At 38.2% G+C, this 24032-nt stretch overlaps 3 pseudogenes across 1 annotated transcript; 2 read left to right on the top strand and 1 right to left on the bottom strand.

Annotated features, from left to right (window-relative positions):
- Positions 1 to 719: 719 nt before the first annotated feature.
- On the top strand, positions 720 to 4149 carry LOC148917558 (pentatricopeptide repeat-containing protein At4g21300 pseudogene; annotated as a pseudogene).
- A 2947-nt stretch (positions 4150 to 7096) lies between these two features.
- Positions 7097 to 14829, top strand: LOC103328565 (uncharacterized; annotated as a pseudogene). Its single transcript, XR_016126206.1, has 4 exons — positions 7097 to 7353; positions 9266 to 10025; positions 10908 to 11438; positions 13764 to 14829. The product of XR_016126206.1 is annotated as an uncharacterized LOC103328565 (transcript).
- A 1995-nt stretch (positions 14830 to 16824) lies between these two features.
- On the bottom strand, positions 16825 to 21290 carry LOC148917557 (uncharacterized; annotated as a pseudogene).
- Between the last annotated feature and the right edge of the window lie 2742 nt (positions 21291 to 24032).

Here is a 24032-nt window from a genome sequence, read left to right as displayed (position 1 = left end):
GATCAATTCCTATGCAACAACTAGCTAGAACACAGGAAATGGATGAGAAACCTCACCTTACCCGTCGAAATGGTGGTGGAGGAGAGAGATCGAAGCGGCTGGAAGTTCTGTCGCCAGCGCAGCTTTTACTGCGTTTCCGCGAATCCAGAAGGTTCCCCGCTTTGGCGGGAAGAGAGAGAGGAGAGGTGGCGGTTGAAGCGGAACCGGTCTCGTTGGACGGGGTGGTCGGAAATGGTGGCAGCGTGGTGGTTTCTATTCGTGAACAATAACAGGAGGGAAAATCGCAAGGGAGGAGAAGGCGCGGGAGAGAGAGAGAGAGTGAGATAACAATGAAAAATCTGATTTTACTAAACCCTTCAAAATATTTACTGGTTCCATACCGAACATATTTTGATCGCCAAAACTTCGTTAAATCTCCGATTCAAGCCTACACGCCTGTCTACGGTTTCGTCTCAGTACCACCTACGCAACCAAACCACTCGTGGTCCCAAAATCTTCCCGAATAAGAAGTTGACCAAAATTACCCTTAACCCAAGAGTAAATTAATATTTCCTCTTAATTAAATTAAAATAGGAAATAATTAGAGTTGGGGTGTTACAGGCAGTGGCAAGCCAGTTTGCTTCAATCTTGCAAGCTTGTAGTGATCATTCTCTTATCCAACAAGGTAGACAAGTTCATGCACATGCTATTTGCAGTGGACTTTTAAAAAACAGCCTTGTCGATACAAAGATTTTAGGTATGTATTTTCTCTGTGGGAGCATTGTGGATGCTAAGAACATCTTTTATCAGCTTGATTTGCAATATACTTTGCCTTGGAACTGGATGATTAGAGAGTTCACTATGATGGGTTACTTTGAGTTTGCCTTGCTGTTTTACTTCAAGATGTTGGGTTCTGGAATTTCACCTGACAAGTACACTTTTCCAAGTGTAATTAAAGCTTGTGGTGGTGTGAATAATGTAAGATTGGGTAAAGCAATCTATGATACCATCCAGTTTATGGGTTTTGGAGTGGATATATTTGTGGGTAGTTCTTTGATTCAATTGTATGTGGGCAATGGTTGTATCCATGATGCATGGTGCTTGTTTGTTGAAATGCCTCACAAAGATTGTGTTTTATGGAATGTCATGCTTCATGATTATGTTAAAAATGGAGAATCGAAGAATGCTGTTGGAATGTTCTTGGAAATGAGAAATAGTGAAATTAAGCCCAATGCAGTGACATTCGCTTGCATTTTGTCTGTTTGTGCCTCAGAAGCTATGATTGGTTTTGCTACTCAGCTTCATGGGCTAATTTTTGCTTGTGGGTTGGAGTTGGATTCTCCAGTGGCTAATACATTGTTAGCAATGTATTCAAAATGCCAGTGCTTGTCTGAGGCCCGCAAATTGTTTGATATAATGCCATGAACTGATTTAGTGACATGGAACGGAATGATATCTGGTATATACAAAATGGGTTTATGGTTGAGGCTTCACGCTTGTTTCAAGCGATGATTTCTTCTAGTGTCAAACCGGACTCAATCACATTTGCAAGTTTTCTACCATCAGTTGCTGAACTGGCTAGCCTCAAGCAAGGTAAGGAAATTCACGGTTACATTGTAAGACATTTGTGCCTTTGGATGTGTTCTTGAAAAGTGCACTGATTGATGTATACTTCAAGTGCAGGAATGTGGATATGGCACACAAAATTTTCAACCAAAGCACCAGAACTGATGTTGTCATGTGTACTGCTATGATTTCAGGGCTCGTTCTCAATGGGATGAATAATAATGCACTGGAAATTTTTAGATGGTTACTTAAAGAGAAAATGCGACCGAATTCTCTAACCTTGGCAAGTGTTTTACCAGCTTGTGCTGGTTTGGTTGCTCTGAAATTGGGAAAGGAATTGCATGGAAACATCCTCAAGCATGGGCTTGACGGAAGGCTCCATCTGGGAAGTGCGCTTACAGACATGTAAGCAAAATCTGGAAGATTGGATCTTGTTCATCAAGTTTTTGAAAGAATGTTTGAAAGGGACACCATTTGTTGGAACTCAATGATAACAAGCTATTCCCAGAATGGCAAGCCAGAAGAGGCCATTAATATATTTCGTCAAATGGGGATGGCAGGTGCCAAGTATGACTGTGTAAGCATTTCAGCTGCTCTTTCTGCTTGTGCAAACTTACCGGCACTTCATTATGGGAAAGAGATTCATGGTTTCATGATTAGAAGTGCATTTTGGTCTGATCTGTTTGCTGAGAGTGCACTGATAGACGTGTATGCCAAATGTGGAAACTTATTTCTTGCTCGCAGTGTGTTTGACATGATGGAAGAGAAGAATGAAGTTTCCTGGAACAGCATTATTTCTGCTTATGGGAGTCACGGTTGCCTTCAGGACTCTCTTGTCCTGTTTCATGAAATGTTGGGTAATGGGATCCTGCTTGATCATGTCACCTTTCTTGGTATATTATCTGCTTGTGGCCATGCAGGCCAAGTTGATGATGGAATTTTCTACTTCCGTTGCATGATTGAGGAATATGGGATCCCAGCTAGGTTGGAGCATTGTGCTTGCATGGTAGATCTATTTGGGCGTGCTGGACGTTTAAGTGAAGCATTTGAAACAATAAAGAGTATGCCATTCTCCCCAGATTCTGGTGTCTGGGGAACATTGCTTGGAGCTTGTCGGGTCCATGGCAATGTTGAGCTTGCTGAAGAGGCATCAAGACATCTTTTTGACTTAGAACCCCAAAATTCTGGGTATTACATACTACTCTCAAATATACATGCTGATGCTGGAAAATGGGGGAGTGTGCTTAAGGTTAGAAGTTCGATGAAGGAAAGAGGAGTTCAGAAGGTTCCTGGGTACAGTTGGATCGAGGTTAACAACAACACTCATATGTTTGTTGCAGCAGATGGAAGTCACCCACAGTCTGCTCAGATATATTCAATGCTCAAGAGTCTTCTTCTTGAACTGCGAAAAGAGGGTTATAATCCTCAACCCTGTCTTCCTACACATCCACAAACATCGGGGATGTAATTACTGGAAAGTTTCATTGTCTCCTCCTCTAATCCTAGTAACTTCAGGATTAGGAATATGGTGCTGGCTCTGTGACTTATGGTAAGTCAGGGAATGAAAGGTTGTTGAACTATTCTATTTTACCATTTGCTAGATACATTTTTTATGTGCGTACTCGGATCTACAGTTGTCACCTATAATGAATGAAGCTTAAAAGTTCTTATCATCTGCTTTATTGCATTGGTTGGAAGCACAACAGTGAAAGTTAGATGAATCATTTTAATTAGAGTTTTAGAGAGAAAATAGCTATAATCATTTAAAAACTGATCAAGTGTGTAATTATACATAGCTAACTTAAAGTGTGTAATTAGACATTAATCCTTATTTTTTTTTCTTCTTTGAATCATGCTATAGAACCAGATTAATTTTTGGAAATCATTGGAACCGATCAAGTTGGGCTTGATCTGCTTAGGTTTCCAAGCCCTAAGTTTATTTATTTTAGTTTATTTTAATTTTATATTGTGGTCAGTCTTATCATATACCCATTTTTCTTGGTAGTTACAGTTGTTCCAGCTTGGGCAGATGTATTATATTTATTCCAATGGCTTAGGTAAGAAATAATTGCAAGATTGTAGCTTTTGGTCTGAAAATTACTATGTTAATTTTTAGGCAGATAAGTCTCTGAGGTTTGAACCCTTTGCTCTCTTTCATTTTGGCGTCTTCAGCTATAGAATTAGAGCTTCAAGTAGGTTTCTGTATTTTGTTAACCCTTCCTTTTGCGTTATGTGAGAATCTCTGGAAGTGGTCATTGTTTTGTGGGGTGGAAAGATTGGTTTGTTTTGCAGGAGAGGAGGCAAATATGTGGTCAAAAATTTCCTGAAGGATTGTGCTGGAGAATCCATTTGCAGTTGTGGGTACTGAGATGAGCGTTCGACATATGATCTATATCATTGCGGAGGGATTTTTGGAAGTGCACAGAAAGGAAAGCTTCCTAATATTGTTTAAGAATGTACGTTTACGTTTGCGGTTTTCTGTTTAAGACATAGCTTTAAAGGCTTTTGATATGTAAGAAGCTTGAAAGGTTTTGACTTATCCATACAGCCTAGTATGAATTGATAGTTCTAGTGACTGAAAGAAATTTTAAATCCGTTTTGCCACTTACGGATTTAGTAGCTTATTCTATTTTCATATATGCTGCAAGAAATGAGGGGAATGTATAAGTGGGGATTATCACGTCAATGCATTGATCACAGAATCACCTCAACATAATTCATTAGAAGCTTTATGGATTCTCGAATATCCAATTACTGCAGATCCAACGCAATAACGTGGTATTTCTTTTGTTGTGTTTCGTTCTAAGTACAGATGTGCACGAATAAGCTTTCAATTTTTGGTGATGTGCGACTCTGAAACCTATGTAGTTCTTGACATTTTTGTAGTATCTTTTAACTTTTTTTACATCGGCGTTTATGTAGTTCTTGACATGTAACATTCTTTAGTCTCTATTTTTTAAAAACCGCCGTCTAATATTGTCGAAGTTTTCCTTTTATGCTATTTATATATTAATTAGACGTCAGTTATTATTTTGGTATGACGTTGAATGTCTTAACGACGTCGGTTATTTGCCGTCGTTGTTTTATGAATCAAAAGATGACGGTCGATTTCACAACGGTTTGAAAACCTTCTAGATGACGGTGAATTCCCGTCGTCTATTTCAATTTCTGTAGTAGTGAAAATTAAACCAAAAATCAAACAAACTCCAAATTTAAAATTGTATAAATAAATAAAAAATAGGTGACTGATGTGGAATTGGTTGCACAAGTAGCCCACTAAAAAAGTGGTCCCAACGTGAGAAGGAGTGTTGAAGAATACATAGAGTCCTACATCGAAAACTTGGGAAAATAGAAACTCACATATAATAAATGGTTTCACTCCTAATAACATTGAGGCTTTTTGTATAAAACCCTACACCTGCTAAACATGTGGTTAAATTTGGAATAATATCAGTGTTACTAGTAATGGGCCAAAGATCCGTCCATTTGAAATTTTAACATAGTAGAGTTATCAATAAGAGCAAAGAGAAAGAAGAAATGAGATATGAAATGCATGTTGGGATTTTCTAGGTAGAGGAAATATAAGATGAAAAAATGAGACGCATGTTAGAATTTTTTTCTCTGATATTGCTTTTGCTTAGGGTCTGGTTCAGGTTCGGAGAGAGAAAAATTCCTAAGTGAGACAGTGGGTATTCAATAAGCGGGCTCAAAGGGTTGAAATTGGAAAAGTAAGAAAATTCATTTAATTTGGTTTGAATTTTCTTGATTTTCTCAAATACATGTAATGCTTAGAGTGGACAAGGTCGGGGATTATGATAACAGTCGCTTTTGAGCTACTTTGATTATCATTCCTCGTGTCGTGATTAAGATAGCAGCTGGTAATTAAGTATCTGCAACAGTTTATGGCAAGAAGCAACAAAAAATTCAGATCTTACCAGACCTCTTTAGCAAAGTGTTTTATAGAGGCCCATCGTTTCATTCATTTTGATTGTAATACGGAAGGAAAGTCCTCTTTGTATCTGGCCGCTAGGGAAGGGTTTGCTGAGATTGTGAAGCTAATGCAAGAAAAAATTCCTGTCAGTGACAAGTCCTCATTGCATGGTGCAATTCTAGGCCGCGGGAACCATACATTGTGCAGCGTCAATTGGTAATCTGAAAGGGTTCGTTTCTTAGTAGAAAGACACCGATCCGATTCTCATCAAGTGGATCATCGTGGCATCTTTCCAATCCATTTAGCATCAAGCAAAGGTCATGCCAAGATTTTTAGAAAAGAAATTCTAAAAAATTCCTAAATTTTTTTACATAATTTCTCACATTCTCTTTATTTTTATACAAAGTTCTCTTTTTTTTTTTACACAAAATTCCTACCTCATTCTTACATAATTTCTCACAACATCTTCATCATTTTACATATAATCCTTCATCAATTTCATATTTTTACGTAATTTCTCACGTTCTCTTTATTTTTTAACAAACTATCCTTCATCTTTTTCCATTTAAATTAATTTTTAAGTTGTTTTTAAAACAAGATAAAGACTAAAACAAGAAAAGAACATAATCAGAAATCTTAGGGCTAATCACGTGCCGACATGTGAATGCCAAAAATTATATCCCAAAATATTTTTCTCTTCTAAAATGTATTTTAAATATGATATAAATAGTAGTTTAATTAAATTAACTAATAAATTTACATAATATACTAAAACTATTAAAATATTAAATTTAGCCCTTTGTTACTGGAGACGGTTAAAATGTAATTAACCTCACACTACTCCTTATAAAATTATTTATTAGGGGCCTAAATACAGCCCTCCCCACTTGAAAATGACCTTACTTTCCATAGGGTTGGAATATTTTTTTTATTTTACTTGCCCATACTTCTATTTTGACGATGGTCTTCAATAGGGTTTAGGGCCATAAAATTTTCACGCCGTTTAATTACATGGCCAAGATTTTCAGAAATCTTCCCCAACATATGCCACAAACAAAAACAATGATGAGCATTTGGAAACATCTCTAAGATAACTGATTTTTTCGATTTGTCAAGGTCAGTGATTATTACTTTTGGAACTTGCCCACCACCCAACATACGCCACAAACAAAAACAATGATAAGCATTTGGAAACATCTCTATGACAACTGATTTTTTCGATTTGTCATGGTCATCAGTGATTATTACTTTTGGAGCTTGCCGACCACCCATACCTTTCAGCCATGTCTGTTGATTTCCATAATACATATCCCGTGTAGGGTTATGGTATAAATTTGTCTTTAAAATTTTACAAATAAGGTGGATATGGAAATAGAATATTGGGTGGAAATAACAACATTCATTACAAATTATCCGTTTACATTGTCGACCTGACCAACAAATTGGGACCACCTCTTTTGGCGTTCACTACTTGTCAGACACCCTTTTATATCAGTTTTGTCGGCAATTAATTCTCCAAGTTTTTATCCTTTCAGGTAATTAGGGTCATTGATTAATTTTCTCGTTGTTTTGGTTGCCAGCGATTCATGTTAGTAATCATTTTAACTAGGTGGTTTTGCTAATCCAACATCACCCGTCCATTCTTTTTAGAGATGCAACGGCTGAGCATCACTTTCACAAGGACCTAGTTGGTTTTGCTAGACCTGGTGGGCTTCCTGCAGTAGTTACTAGTTTTCTAACAAATAATGCAGTTTAGGGTTTCCCAAGCGACATATTGAGCTGTAGTGTAGAACTAGTACTGTATTCATTAATTTGAAGTGAAGCAAGCTATTCTTCTCCCTCTCTCTCCCGGGCTCCTCCACCTCCATCATCTTTCGGTAAGTACGTTCAGACCTTGATTGTATCTAATTGCTTAATTATCTGTAATCATATATATATATATATATATATATTAGTAAATTGAACTTAGACCCATAAAATTCATTTAAAATCACCTACAACCCTTTCCTTTAGTTTTCTATTTAAAATACTCAATTTTTTCAAATAATACCCGATGACTAGGATCTAACTAAGCAAGTTACCTAATATGACTTAAAATCTGATTTATTATATTTTTCGGATTCCAAAACTACCTTTATTTATAAGTTAATGTGTTATGGGGGGTGTTACTAATGACACCCGTTGAATTTGGAAATATGTCCAAATAGTTGTAATGGATGTAGGAACTAATTTAGAAACTTATTTGAAATTAAATATTAAATTCCACATTAAAGTATTAGTAATCTATTTTTGAATTAACTGTGTTTTCCTTCTATGAATTACGACTATTAATCTATTTAAAGTATTAATAATTTAAATTCAATATTAAATTTAGGAATTAATGTTGTTTTCTTTTTATAAATTATACGACCAGTATTCTTTTTTATTATAGTTTTATGAATAATAGTGTACATTCTAATTATGTTAAAAAATAATTTGATAATCTATTTATTGTTTTGTTTTTAAAACATTTTTTTTAATGAACCTATTTTTTCTCCAAATATTGTACCTATTTTTTTTTCTTTATTACTTGTTTTATGAAAAATAATTTGATCATTTTTTATTGTTTGTTTTATGAAAACAATTTTTTAAATGAGCCTATTTTTTCTCTAAAAATAATGTACCTATTTTTTTCCTCTAATAATGTACCTAGTAAAACAATTTACCTAGTATAAAGAACCTTTTTTTCTCTAATAATGTACCTATTTTTTTTTTCTAAATAATGTACCTATTTTTTCTCTCAAAATAATGTACCTATTTTTCTCTCAAAATAATGTACCTATTTTTTTCTCTAATAATGTACCTAGTAAAACTATTTACCTAGTATAATGAACCTATTTTTTTCTCTAAATAATGTACACTTTTTTTCTCTCTAATAATGTATACCTAGTAAAATAATTTACCTAGTATAATGAACTTTTTTTTTCTTTCTAAATAATGTACCTATTTTTAATTCATAAAAAATGTGCATAAATTTCAATTATACAACGTACCTATTTTCTATAAATTATTGTATACCTATTTTTAATTTATGAAAAATATAAGGAAATTTCAATTACAAAGTAATTGACCTATTTTTTGGTAAATAATATACCTATATTTTTAAGGTTTTTTAGGTTTTAGACATAAATTTTTTTTCACTTTTGGAAAAAGCCAAAGCTTTTTCAAAAAAGACAAAAAAACCACTCTACTTTCAAATCAAAGACATGCAAATGTATTGGATTCCTTAGGAAATCTAAAAATAAATAAGGGCATTTTTGTCCATTTTTGCTTCTTTTAAAATTTTTCTCTCTCCTTTTGCTTTTTCCAAAATGCCCCATATTTTTATACGTATATATTTATATTTATATTTTTCATATATACATTATTGGATATGTAATTTACATATTTTTTTTATTTGTAATTTTAAGGGGTCATATGTTAGAGGGAATGGCAACCAAAAGAAATGGGGTGATTGATATGCTATTGGCAGTTAATGAAATGCTTGAAATAAATTATATATAAAATATGAAGTCTATGTGAAGGATGTAAAAATATAGGAATACTGACCTCTTATATCCTACTGGTAATTTAAGTTTGAAATTGGATTTTACACATAGATTTATAGAATGATGGGTATATGTCTATAAAATAGAAATTGTAGGGACCTATATTGGACAAGCCCATATATATATATATATATAATGAAGTTGATATAATTAAGAGGGCACTCATAGTCACTCATTAATTGATCTCCGCAACGTTGTGCAGATCAGAATCTAAAGCAACGTTGAAGTCCATATATGGAGCCGTTAACTAATAGGGAGGTACAGACTGTAACGGAACTACCATCACAGGAAATGGAAGCTCATCATCGAACACAGGACTTTGAAGAAACAGATGGTTATGCTGATAACTTGGACTTGTACCAGCAGCTGTACAGCTATGCTACTCATGGCAATACAAATAGATTTCACGACACTATTGAAAAGAAGCTGGGATCCCAATACTCGCGTGCAGTTGTTGTCTCGACGGAGCCCCCAGAATAACACATTTGTTCACATAGCTGTGAGCTCCGGCCATGCCGAACTAGCAGCTGAGATCTTACAACAACACAAGCCCCTTTTGTTAGAGAAAAACTTTGAAGGTGACACCGCGCTCCACATTGCGGCCAAATCCGGGGATATAGATATGACAATAAATACTCTTCTCCGCGAAGCACGAGGAACGACAGACTTTGAAAATAATGGTGATGTATTGACGTTGCTGAGGATGAAAAATAATGAGGAAAATACTGCCCTGCACGAGGCCCTAATTCGAGGTCACCAATCAGTAGCCAAGTGTTTGATAGAGGCCGATCCTACCATTTCACTTTACACTAATAAGGAACAAAAGTGCCCTTTGTATCTGGCCGCTGAACAAGGGCTTGTTGTGATCGTGAAGCTAATAAAAGAAACAGCAATTGAGAAGAACACAGAAATTCAAGGCAAGTCCCCATTGATTGCTGCAATTCTAGGCCGCCAGAAAAAAGGTTCGTACATTGAAATAATAATTCTTTTATTTAAATTTTAAATTATTATTGGTCAGATAATTTTTATATAAAAAACTCCAGGTTTTAATAATTTGAATGGTTGGAAATTAAATAACCTAGAATTTCTAGGTACATTAAAATACAACAAACTAAGGTAATTAATTCTTAGTAAACTAAGGTGATTAATTCTTAGCATGCCTATTTGTTCTCAAATAATGTACCTATTTTTTATACAATAATGTGTCTATTTTTTCATAAATAATGTACCTATATTTCTCATAAAATAATGTGCCTAAAGTTTTTCATAAATAATGTACCTATTTGTTTTATAGAACTATTTCAATAGTAACGTTTCTACTTTGTTATCTAATGTACCTATTTTTTCATAAATAATGTACCTTTTTTCTTTATAAATATGTATTAGATATGTCACATGTGGAATATCTAAGTGGTGCGATTATTTCCTTCAGTGAAGAGCACCACCACCCACAATAATTTTTATATACATAATTAGCGGATATTAGGTAAAAGTTCCCTTCACACGAGCTCATTATTCCATTGCTTAATATTAGGGGCTTAAAAAACTGTCAGCAATTAAAGAGTAATTTAATGGCATAATTGGTAAATAAATCAAATTACATGGATACATTTTATCCTCCACGGCATCTAATTTTAAAATTAGGTTTCATTTAAAGGTTTTATTATTGGTGGGTTGTGGTCTAGAGTTTTTGAATTGCTAGGCCCTATATTAATGTTATTTTTTTTTCTGTCACAGTGACCAGTGTGATAGATTTTGATAGATATTACAACCTCTTCATAGAAAAACATTATCATTATGATCATATTGTTATAATTTATACTTGATTCATTTACTGACGCCAGAAGTCCTAAAGATAATATCAAAAATGGAAGCAAATATTTTGAACTCAAAAGATGAGAAAGGGAGGACTCCACTTGCATTGTGCAGCATCAATTGGTTATCTAGAAGGGGTTCGCTTCTTAGGCAGACGTCTCATGGATTCTCATCGAAGGGATCATTGTGGCAACTTTCCGATCCATTGTGCATCAAGCAAAGGTCATGTCGACATTGTTAAAGAGCTGCTTCGACATTGTCCCGATTCAATCGAATTGAGGAACTCAAGTGACCAAAATATACTCCATGTTGCAGCAAGATGTGGTAAGGACAATCTTGTCAAATATTTTCTCAAGAAGGTTGAGTTTCAAATGTTGATAAACCAAAAAGACAACAGAGGAAATACTCCTTTGCACTTGGCAAAGATGTACCATCATCCCAAGGTTGTGGACCTTTTCACTTTCGATAGAAGGACCAACTTAGAGATCTTGAATGATAGGGGCATGACATCTCTTGACATTTCAGAAAGCACTTCGGAAACTAGTGCATCATATCATGGGGTAAGTTTGTGCTATACCTACTTTTATCATATTATTGATGATGATGGTTTTGGCTATCATACCCAAGGGACTTCCTTGTTTTATTTAGTGTGTTAGGTACAAGACAACATTTAGTAGTCTAGAAATTGAACAAAGAACTAAAAGGAGAAACAAGTAATTGAGAAAATATTGAAAGCACTTGAGGCTGATATAAATAAGCTGGAATGGATGATCTAAATTTGGGATGATCATTTGGCCCGTGATTCGCAGGCCAAAGTGGGTAACTTGTGGCTTGATGGGCCAAAGTCTATCCTAATCCAATGGTTAATTAGGCCCGCTCGGCTCGATCCATTTTAAGGTTGGGTAGGGCTTGCGCTTAGGATTTGAAACCTTGGCCCATGCGGCCTGGCCTGACTAGGCCCGCCCATTGCCTTATATTGCCTTATTTTCATCCCCCCATTTGGATTCTATTAAAAATACTAGAAATTCAAATTCCCAACAAATCAAAATATAAAAATCCAGTTTTAGTATAAGATACAATTTATATCAATATTGATACATCAATAAGTCAATGTATATACTTCACACTAGAATCTCATAAAATCGTGGTTAATTATTTAAAACGAAAGGAATATAAACCGCCATAAATATTATTAAAAACATTAGTATTTCAAAAGTTCATTTTTCATTCTTAGTCAATATTGGGACACCAATACTGGTGTAAACTGTATCTTATTTTAAAACTGGATTTAATATTGATGCAATTCGAAAATCAGACAACCTAGGATCAAAATTGATGCAATTCGAAAATCAGACAACCTAGGATCAAAATTGATGCAATCCTACCCAACCATCAGCTAGATTATGAAGAATGGATGAATTTCCATACCTTTATCGCCAAAATGGCAGCCGGAGGAGAGAGATCAGAGCCGGCGAAGTTTCAAGGGAAAACCAGCCTAAAAACCACAATTTTAGTGGTGGGCGCGGCTAATGTCACGGAAGGGCAGTCGTGACTCGGGGTTGAGTCGGTCCTTTTGGCTGGTCCTATCCACGGCCGTGGCTAGTGGCGGAGTTTCAAAGAGAGGCTGCCGTTGTGAGGAGAGAGAGAGAGAGAGAGAGATCAGATTTATCAAATCCTTTTGGCAAAAATTACGATTATGCCACTGAGGGTATTTTGATAATATCTTCTTCGTTACAACTCCGATTCGGACCCACTACATATCTACGGACTCATCTCGCTGTGGTCTATGAAACGGTACAATCGAAATTCCCAAATTCCTTTCCGGTCAAAAAGTCAACTTTAAACCTAATAAAATATTCTAAGGGTAAAATGGTCTTTTATTTGAATAAATTAATAATTACCAATTTATTTAGGACCGGGTCGTTACATTTTATGCCTTCGAATTCTTCGACATCAACACCACCAACACCCCAAAATGTTGTCACATGACAGTTGGTGGTGGGTGGTAACTAGAGATAGTGGTTAATGGGTGGCAGCAGTGACTAGTGTCGGCAACGGAACAAGATGTTGGCGGGTGGCGGTTGGTGTCCGCGATGGGTGGGGGTTTATAGTGGTGCAAAAAAAGGAAAAGGACAAAAACGTAAATGTTAGTCATTCCTATAACACATGGGCTTACTCATATTCACCTTTAACAAAACAAAATTTAAAACTTATTCACCTAGCCCAAAACAAAAATAGGCCATTTACCATAGGAAAATGCTAGGCTTACCACATTTTTCATACCACATTGTGTACCACCTTTGTAATAGAGGTGGGCCCCATTGTATTGGTGGGCTCCACCTCTATTAGAGAGGTGGTACATGTCAATTTCTATTTGGACTAACTTAAAAAATTCATTAAAAACTCATATGTGCATCGAAAAATTCACCGAAAATTACCCCGAATTTGTAATCGTGTGTACATTTATCTCGTGACCTCCAAACCCACATGCTAGCTTTTGGTTAGATTAATTGGTATTAATTTTGGTCAGATTAATTAGTATTGACTTTCGTTAGATTAATTATGTAATTGACATGGATTTTGTTCATATATATTTGATATGAATTTTGGTAAACTTTGTGTGCATTGACATAGGTTTTGTTCATATTAATTGATATACCATATAGACTATAATCAATTAGTAATAGACGTAATTGTTTTAATTTTGAATGACATGAATATTGTTTAAATTCTAAAGGCATTTGTGTGTCTAAATTATTTTTTGAAATTTTAGGGTTTTAAATATTGCACCCCCCTGAAAATTTCATGGATCCACCACTGCACGAGATTCTTATGCCTTGGTTTCAAGTTTTCAATATATTAATGGTACCACTTGTGCATCGCAGATGATACCTGCTGCAATAGAAGAAGAAAATGGCGTGATCCAGTTATTTTCCTCAGAACAAAATCCAAGAGACTTGAGCAGCCTACCTGAACTTGATCAAATTTTGGTTGAGCCAGGCCCAGGTATGGAAACAAAAAGAACTACTGCCGCTGCTGGTCAGAGTCAGAACAAAGCAGTAGCGATAGCTTGGTGTCTGATAAATAGATTGGTAAATTTCTTGGAATACCCAAGAACTTGGTTGGAAGAGACACGTGGCTTGCTGATGATTGTGGCAACCATGATATCAACCACAACTTTCGAAGCTGCAGTTAATCCACCCGGTGGTGTTTGGCAAGACAATAATACAAATAATAGCGCTGGAGGTACTACTTATTGCACCCATGATAACATATGCTTTGCTGGAACTTCAGTGGCAGGCAGCGGCTTCCCAAAAGACTTCCTCGAGTTCGTAACATTCAATACCGTCTCATTCATTGCTTCTCTCAGTGTCACCCTTTTGCTTGTTGGCGGATTTCCCCTCCAGAATCGCTTAATTATATGGCTTTTATCAATGGCCATGTGTCTCACTCTCACTTCTATGGCACTCACCTATATACATGCTCTCATCTTAGTGTTCCCTGATACTGAAATTTACAAATCATATGAAAAGATATCCAAGATATCCATTGTGGTTTGGGCTACATGGCTTGGGATCATAGCTGCAATCCACACCATTCGTCTTATCATTTGGTTGGCGAGGAAGTTGTGGGGCAGGTTCAAGCAAAAGATCCCAAAAAGCCTCAGGAACGTGATTGATAGTTTGGTGGATAGTTCGAGAGCACATCACCGTACCAAAAAATTCTGAGGAGAATACACCGGATTGCTAAAGTAAACCATCTATTTAGCGATGAAGAATGTGTTTAAGGAGGACTAGCAGGTTGTGTTCGGCTAGTGAGCTAGCCAGTGTTTGCCTTAATTTATTTCTGTTAGAATTTGTTAAGAGTGAGTCAGAATGATCAGTTTGGATGCTATGTAATAAATAAAGATTCTGTGGAGCCGTTGGTGTTTATTAATCTGAAATCTATTTTTATTTCCTCCTTATATATATATAAAACCGTTTGATAACTCTTCATAGGCTTTACAAGATGCATAACTGATTCAAAGTATATATTAATAATTCTAGTGTTCGGCTAATAGTAAAGAGAGAGGTTAAGCTGACGTGTCGTTAGTTAGTCACGTGTATTAGTTACGTTAGTTGTTGTAATAATCCCGTGGGTTATTCTTCAGGTAGTTAGGAGGTTTTGTAGTTGCTTTGTAGCTAAGTAAAGCTTGAACAAAATACAGTGACAATGAAATACAATATGTACATGTCTACACCAGGATCATACCATGAGTTCATAAGGGATCATATATTTAATAATACATCAATTCGTTAATATTTCCGCATTATAATATAAATTGACAATAAAACTGGTATTATTTCTTCCTGTCAGCATCATAATTTGCCAATTGACAGATTCGTTCTTCAATTTGAAAATAATCATATAGCCAAGTAAATGCATAGCCATTAGCACTCCAATTCATAATAGCAAATGCATTTTGCAAACTCGAAATTCTCCTCCCTATATAATAGACAATAATCTATGTCTCGTTCATATGCTTACAATTATATGGAAATCAAGAGGGAAAAATTATCCTCTGCATTGCTCTGTATGTGTACTTTAATATAAAAATAAAACAATTTCTATTTTCACTCATTATAGACATCCAAATTAATTCGTACCTTTGTATGAATTCATTAATGAAAACACAATAAAAAGATTTCGACATAGCCATATATGCAGATCATAGAACCCTTACGTGCAATTGTATTCATCCATAAACACTCATTCATAAGCAAACTACTATCACAAAACGGATATTGATTCATATGTACAATTGCTAGTTACAGTGCACATGAATACAAATAGTCTGTTGGGATACCATTCATAATATATGATATTATTAAACATTCAACCAACGTCAAAAAATGCACTAACCGTTTGATCAAAGAAATTTAATCGAGGTCACAATAGATCATGAACACTGTTACGGTTCAACCAAATTAAAAGATCAAGCCCTATAAATCATAATGGAAAATCAAGCACTACGACATTTTACTATTTGCGCGACGAAGTCAATTTCGCGCGCAAAAAGGATTTCAGTCGCACAACATTTAGCGCGACAGAAACTTCGTCGCGCATAATCCATCAGCGCAAAGATCGTGAAGAAAGACTTTGCGACAAATAATGTTGCTTAGTCGCAAAAACTTGGCGACGGTTGACTTTCCACAAAAATTTTCGGGATGAGCAGGTTTGTCGTCGCGCAAAACTTTGCACGACTATTAAACCCGTCGTAACAACACAATGCGACGGTGGCGTGTGTCGCATTAAAAGGTAGGGACGAGGAAATACTTCGTGCCTCAAACATTTGCGCGACGAAGTGATTGCGCGACAAAAATCCATTAGTCGCAATTCATTTCGTCGCGCAAAAATAAAATAAAAAATTTTGAAATTTATTTTTCCGGTTTTTATTTTGTAAAAAGTGAATTGGCGACGAAAAGCATTTCGTCGCGCAAAAAATAAATATTATTTTTTAAAATTGATTTTGATCTTTTTTGGGGTTACATTTTGATGGTTTTTTTATTTTGTAAAAAACATAAATTTGGTTGTTGTTTTTTTGTTTGTAATAAAATGAAATTGCAATAAAAAAAATATAATGAAGAGAAAAAAATATTTGTAAAAACAATAGAAATGTATGTATTACAAGATCAATGTTTCAAATGTAATTAAAAAAAGTAAAAAAACTAATAAAAAAGAGTTTGAAAATCTACATGGTCGTCCCGCAAATGCGGCTCGGAGGTGCAGACAGTATCAACGGGGTAAGAGTGTGGTGTGGCTTCGGGTTGGAGGGCTCGGAGGTCAACGAGGACCAACATGCGGTATAGGAACACCGGACCGGACGATGGATTGTAGAATCTATGACATCTGTGACATCTGGGTCCTAAGCTCAGCCACCTGTGCCGTCAAAGTAGTCACTGATTTTTAAGCTGCGACGAGGCGGGCTCTAGGTTCCCGCCGGCGGGCATTCCCCATCCTCGACAATATGTCCCCGGCCTTCTCTCGAGAGTCTGATCCAAGGTCTCGGTTAGGATCTGAAACCCTGCATCATGTGGAGGATCCACAGACTCGAGCGGAGTATCGGGAGGAAGTTGGGAGGCGGACTCCTGAAGAACCATATGGCTCTTCTCCACCATCGTCGTCTGTTTAACATAACATAAAATATTAATTACAACATTCATATAATAACCATGAAACATGAATGCATAAGATAATATTTAAAAATAAAGAATCCTTACATGAAGGAACTCAGCCAACTCATTCCCAGGTCGAACATAAACGTCGCCAAAGACATCGATCTCCAGGAATTTAGACCTCTCCTAAATTGAACAACAGAAGACAAAAGTTAGTACGAAAAAAACAAATTAATATTAATGACATATTAAAAATTGAATATAAAAGATTTTATTATTACCCGCCGTCGTGCGTCCATCCTATATGAAAAGGGCCTGGAACCTGAATGGTGGAGAAGAGTCTTCTTGTCCCTATTGCCCTTATTTGCTTGGGCCTTCTTCATCGCGAATCTCGCGGCCGGTGCTCGGGCCGAGGATGTGCGTCCAACACGTGACGCGTCCTTTTTTGGATGCGGTGCGGTTGTGCCCGGCGTGCGCCACGATCTGTCGCGTCGAGATGATGATGAGGTTGGGTAGAAGATGGCTTAAATGTTGCGCTTGTTTTGCGTTTGACTCCTAATCAAGCGATCGTGGCCGAGTGAGGAACGAATCTCGGCCCGTCGGTTCACGGCCTGAGCTACAAGGTCGTTTAGTGGTGGTGTTGGTGGTGGGTTTTAGGCGGTGCTCGCGTTGCTCGAGAGCGACGGTCGTATGATATATGGAGTGAGTGAGGCGATAACAGAGATGGTGCTCCGGCGCCTTGAAAATCAAGGGTTGTATGATATATTGATGAATGGATTTTCCTTACAGTCTACCACTACTCCTAAGAAAGCAAATAAAGCTATTGAAAGTACATTACAAAAAATATAATTTGCTCCGTAGGAGGCTTTTGGTTTTGGTGTTTGAACCTTTTGAATGTAGTCCTGAGCTTAGTATTTATAGGAGTTCTGGAGGGACATTCGAGGCTAACAAGACCTGCGTGGTGGAGCCTGACCGGGGCAAGTGGGTAGTCAAATCGGCATTTGGGATCGTGAAGCATGGTGGTTTGGGGTTGAGAAGCATGGTGGTGTGACCCCCATAAATCTCGGCAAATCTCGGCCACCGCCGATCTTGGTTCTGCCCCTTGGCGTGGAACGCATTTAATGCCCTGGTCTGGTGGTTGGTGATCCGACCTAAGTCGTAAGATTACTTGTGAGAATGTCTGCGCTAACCACCCGATTCCCATTACTAAATCCTGACTTCACTCACTTCCCTCGTGCATTGAATGTTTCTTGTGACTAGTGGGTTTCTGTGAAGTCGAGGCATTACATCATTAAATGGAGCATAGGGCCACGAGGCCACGTGGCGATTCAAGCACGAGCTTTTTCAGACCGTGTCTTTATCGCTTGGCCTCGGCCTTCAAACTCGCGGTCGCAAGGCCGTGGGGATTCTGCCTGCAGCTTTTCTTTTGCTCTTAGGAGGCGAAATGCTTGGCCAGCGGTAGGCGCCGAGGGCGAAGTCCCGTCAATCAGTTCATGATCGTGATTTATTAGGCACAAACATTGCCCCACATCCTGGATTCTTGGTCCGCGGCACGGCGGAGGTCGAAAGGATTCAAGGGATGGACCCTACATTCCCCACAAGTGATTGACGTTGGTGCTTTAAATGAGTAGGTCAATCGACGCATTAAATGCGCAAGCACGCGTCTCATGCAGCTATCATTGCGCAAACCGCCGTTTGTCTTGTTAAATGAAATGGCGATTTTGAGCTTCGCCACGCTCATCGCAGCGTCGCGAACGTGCGATCGGACCGCTACGTCTCTTGAGAGAGCCATGCCCTTTTGTTTCATATTCTAGCGCCAATATAAAAGCCTGGCCTTCTTCATTTTTCTCCACTCCGTCTCCTCCAATCCAACCTACTCTAGTGGCCTCCCCATTGTAGCTTCTCCAGAACCAAGGTGAGCCATATCCGCGGATTCTGGGTCATGGCCTAATCCAGATGGTTTTCTCCCTCCTGCTGTCAAACAACTATCCTTTGTTCGGAACGTCCGACGCGGGCCAAGGCCATGGTGTGGCCGAGATTCCTTCCCGGCCTTGGGGGAGAATGACCTTCCTTCGTATGAGGCCACGGAGAGACCGCAATGCGATCGATGAAGATGGAAGGGCCTGGTATGACGATTCCAACTTGGCCATGTCCGTTTGGCCTAACACCTTGGTTGCATCCATGACCGGAGTGACGGCCCTTCACCTAGCCACAGTTGTGTCTAGAATGGCGGCCTTGGCCATGGCGAGCGACGGCCTTGATCGCGACCTAGTCTCACCCATGACCAGAGTGGCGTCCGCACCCATGGTTGGAATGACGGCCCGATTTTAGCCGGCTGCACCCGTGTCCCGAGTGACGGCCCGCCATGTCTGAATAGACGGCCTTGATTGCGACCGGTCTCACCCATGTCGAGTAGCGGCCACGCTTGGTCGCGGCGGTGGAACCGTGGGCCGTGGAGGGACCGCCTAGGGAAGAATCATCTACCTGTTCGAGCAAGGGATCAAGAAGCGGCCGTTCATAGATTTAGGATGTATTATACTTTTTGCATATGTATGCTTATATGTTTCATTCGGCCATGACCGGCCGTTCTTTTTGTAACCGTGCCTCCTTTCTTTTAATCTAAATGAAGTATAACCCTTTTTTCTTCTGACCGAATGTATGGTTTTTCTATTATCTTTGCCAATTGCGAAACCTCATAACCCATTCTTGGCCATATCCCACAATGACGGGGCATATTTCTTCAAATATTGGCCGTTTATTGGCAAATTGTGTCATTCCCCATCCCTATCTCTTAACTGAAATGCGCCTCGGCCAAGGATTCGATCGATAATAAATGGCCCTTCCCAATTGGGTGAGAATTTGCCGAACCGAGGGTCCTTAGTCCCGATAGGAAGTACGACACGCCATACCAAGTTGCCTTCGGCGAAAGTCCTTTGCTTCACCTTCTTGTTGTAGGACTTCGCCGCGACCTGCTTTTGTGCCTGCATTAGGTTATAGGCGTCGAGCCTGGATTGCTCCAAATCTTCTAACTGCTGAGCCATGGCCTGCGCATAGTCCTTTTCTTCCTGCCCGGGTCGTTCGGTCACACGGAGGCTTTTGGTTTTGGTGTTTGAACCTTTTCAATGTAGTCCTGAGCTTAGTATTTATAGGAGTCCTGGAGGGACATTCGAGGCTCACAAGACCTGCGTGGTGGAGCGTGACCGGGGCAAGTGGGTAGTCAAATCAGCATTTGGGATCGTGAAGCATGGTGGTTTGGGGTTGAGAAGCATGGTGGTGTGACCCCCATAAATCTCGGTAAATCTCCACCGCCGATTGTGGGTTCTGTCCCTTTGGAGCGCATTTAATGCCCAGTGCAGTAGTTGGTGATTTAACCTAAGTCGTAAGATTACTTGTGAGAATGTCTGCGCCTAACCACCCTCATTCCCATCACCAAATTCTGACTTCAGTAACTTCCCTCGTGCATTGAATGTTTCTTGTGACTAGTGGGTTTCTGCTGTGAAGTCGAGACATTACTTCATTAAATGGGCGTGGGGCCACGAGGTCACGTGGCGATTCAAGCACAGCTTTTTCAGACCGTATCTTTTATGGCCTTCGACCTCGGCCTTCAAAATGCGGTCGTGAGGTGAGGATTCGCCTTTGCAGCTTTTATTTTGCTCTTAGGAGGCGAAATGCTTGACGAAGCAGTAGGCGCGAGCCGAAGGGAAGTCCGTCAATCAGTTCATGACCGTTATTTATTAGGCACAAACACCTTCTTCTGTTATACAAAAAATGAACGTATTAGTTGAAAGTGAATGGAAATATAAAAAATTAAATAAACATTAATAAGAAACGTATAATAATTGTGAACTTAATATAAAAAAATACCAAATAATCAGCCTCCTGAAAATGACCGCAAAGCCATGCCCAATTATCCTCCCGCCCCTCAAGCTCCTGCGGGCAACCCTCATGCAGAGCGACTTGCGGATCATCAAATGTCTGAAAATGGTGGTGCAAGTCGCTCTTCCATGCTTGTACCTCTCATGAAGAGTCGGTTGACGTGCGTCAACGACCCGTCGTCGAGGTCTTCTAAATTGTAGTTGTTCTGCAATAAATTAATTACATACATTAAGTAATAGAAATATATAAAACTTGAAGAAAAAACAATTAAAAAGTAGGATACATACCGACAACTGTCCGCACACCTCCATCCTCGTTTCGTCAGGCATGACCTTCCAAGACTTCCATTTCATCGGGCAATGGGCCCGAACGACGTGACCAATGTCGTGGGCCAATGAGCTATGCAATTCCGCCATTGCTACAGCCCGATGCCACTTGTCGTCTTCAACTGCCGACAAGGCCCCCGAGTGTTCTTCTTGGTTGCAAAGAAATATAAAATTAAAGTTAAATAAAAAATTCTACTATAAAATATTTGTCCAAAACAATTGCAGTTCAAGGAATCTTTACTTGGTTGTGACCACTGACGCACCCACTGTCGAGGTTGTGTTGGTCGTGCTAGGGGGCGATGACAATGCATGGCGCTAACAAGTTGCGCCACGGATGATGCTAATGACGCCGGTGCAGGGGAGCCCCCGGGACCAACTAGCATGTAGTCCATCTGTGCTAGAGCAGTGGCAGCTGAAGACCGAGTTGGGGAGGCGACATCTGCAGTCGTCACCGCCTTACGACTTCTAATAAGGTTTGACATCTGCACAATTGAACAAGCATCCAATAGGTTAAACATAGTTACTTTAATGTGGTAAAAAACCATTTACACATTTATTTCAATTTTTTTTTAATACAAACGGTCATGGTCATGGTCAAAGTAATCAAAAAAATAGGAACCCATTCAAGAAAACACAAAATCCTAACCAATCATCAGACTAGGCACATATTAATGTATACCATATTGATTTTTTATGTTTTCCAGTGTGTTTGATACAAGATAAACTCATACAGCAAACAAGAAAAATCATAAGCACATATGATAGAAAAATCAAATGTAGTACCAAATTTATAAAACCACAACTCTAGTTCTTAAAAACTAACAGTAGGTCATATTTTAAACCCCCCAAATAAATGCAACTCAATCCAACCAACCAACCAAAACAAAAAACGGCAATACACTTACAAAATCAGAAAGACATGACAACAAACAAGTTCAAACACATTTTTGCAGCTATATCATTGAAACTCATCCCCACTGCATATATCAGTTTTCTGTTATTTACGGCTAAACCCTCATGATTAATTTTTAAAAATAAAATAAACAATGAAATGTAAATAGGGCTGCAAACGAACGAATCAAACAACAATATACTTACAAAATCACAAATCGAAGACCACAATGCTTGATCAACACCTCCAATCAAATCTGAAATCCAAAATAACAACCCAATACCACAAATAAATATATATATTCAAAGAGAAAAAAAATTCATAAACACATTAAAATATAATAACAAAAAGGAAAAAAATTTCACCTTGATACAGACAGCAGCGGATGCGAGAGGGAGGCGCTGGTGGTGACTTGTTTACAATGATGGGGCTTTTCGGTTAGAGAGAGAGGGAGAGAATTTGGGTTGGAGAGAGAGGGGGAGAATTTCGAGTAAAAGAGGGGGAGCAGGAGAGAGGGTTTGTGCTTTGGTTAGGGGTCATCAGCGGGGCGAAGGCCTGGGATGTGACGGTGGGGTCCGGGCGGACGTGTTAGGTCTGGTCTTGGGGCTGGACGTGGCCAGTGGTGGTGGTATGGAGGTTTGGGAGGGCACGGCTGGAGGAAGAAGGAGAGGCTTGTTCGCGGGGGAAGGAGAGTCTGAAAAAACGGCGGCTTTTTCACATTTAGTTCGCCTAAAATTTTCGGCACCTTTAGCGACGAAGAAGAACATCTGCGTCGTGCAAGGAAATATTTCGTAGCTTGCGCAACCAAGAGAGTTACGTCGCACAAAAAAAACCTAGATATTTACTCTTTTGGGACCTTGAGCGACAAGAAGACTACCTGCGTCGCGCAATGTTGCGCGACCAAGAACATTTCCGTCGTGCAAAACCTAAACCCTAAAGAATTAGACAGGCAAAAATTTTCAGAACCTTGAGCGACGAAGAAAACAATCTGCGTCGCGCAAGGCAATATTTCGGATCTTGCGCGACGAAGAATATTAGCATTGCGCAAAACATAAAAAGTAAATATTAAGGCCTAATTAAATTTTGGGTACCTTGAGCGACGAAGAACGACTGTTGCGCAAAACCTCAACCCTAAACCTAAAGCGCGCAAATTTCCACCCTTAACCAACAGTGCGGCGAATTATGCGTCGCTAAAGTACATATGTTCGCAACTTGCGCGACGTAGAAGCCCCTATTTCGTCCCACAAACCCATCCTAAACCTTTAAAAAAAATTAAGATGCCTTCGAATAGTCTAGCATGTTCAGACAAAAAAATATTATAATAATAAAAAGAATAGGCTAGCATCTATATGAAAATAAAGAAAAATATACACTAATCTAATTTGCTAAGTTTTGAATGCATGTGCTTTGTCTATAATATTACCAATGAATTTGGATTAGAATATAACATTGTTGGAGTATTCCCAACTAACTTGTAATGAATGATTATGCTCTAAACATAAGTGTTTCTTGAAGTATATGTTGGGGTTTTATGGATGACAATTGTAATTATGTCTAATTAAAAAAATTATATGATTATAAGTTACATTCCTAGAGCAGATTTTCATTGCTATGAATATATATATATATATATATATGGGAGCAAATTGGCATCATAATTAGAAGAACAACTTTTATAACTCTTCTAGTGCAAGCAACACTCGATAGTCCATAAGCATCATCATTATGTTTGTTGGTGACTGTTATAAGACTAGATTAAGTGCTCACTCTATACTTTGTCATAGAGTTAAAATTACATGTAAATGAATGATAACATATATAGTGAAGTTTCGATAACCTCCTTTCCCAATATTGTTTTGTATTTTTCTTTTTTCAAAGAAAGCAATTTTTTAACTATTCTATAAG

This window comes from Prunus mume, linkage group LG4, assembly GCF_029339155.1.
Source record: "Prunus mume cultivar Tortuosa linkage group LG4, ASM2933915v1, whole genome shotgun sequence".
Lineage (NCBI taxonomy): Eukaryota > Viridiplantae > Streptophyta > Magnoliopsida > Rosales > Rosaceae > Prunus > Prunus mume.
The sequence above is the reverse complement of the archived record's forward strand: the minus strand, read 5'-3'. Positions and strand labels throughout refer to the sequence as shown.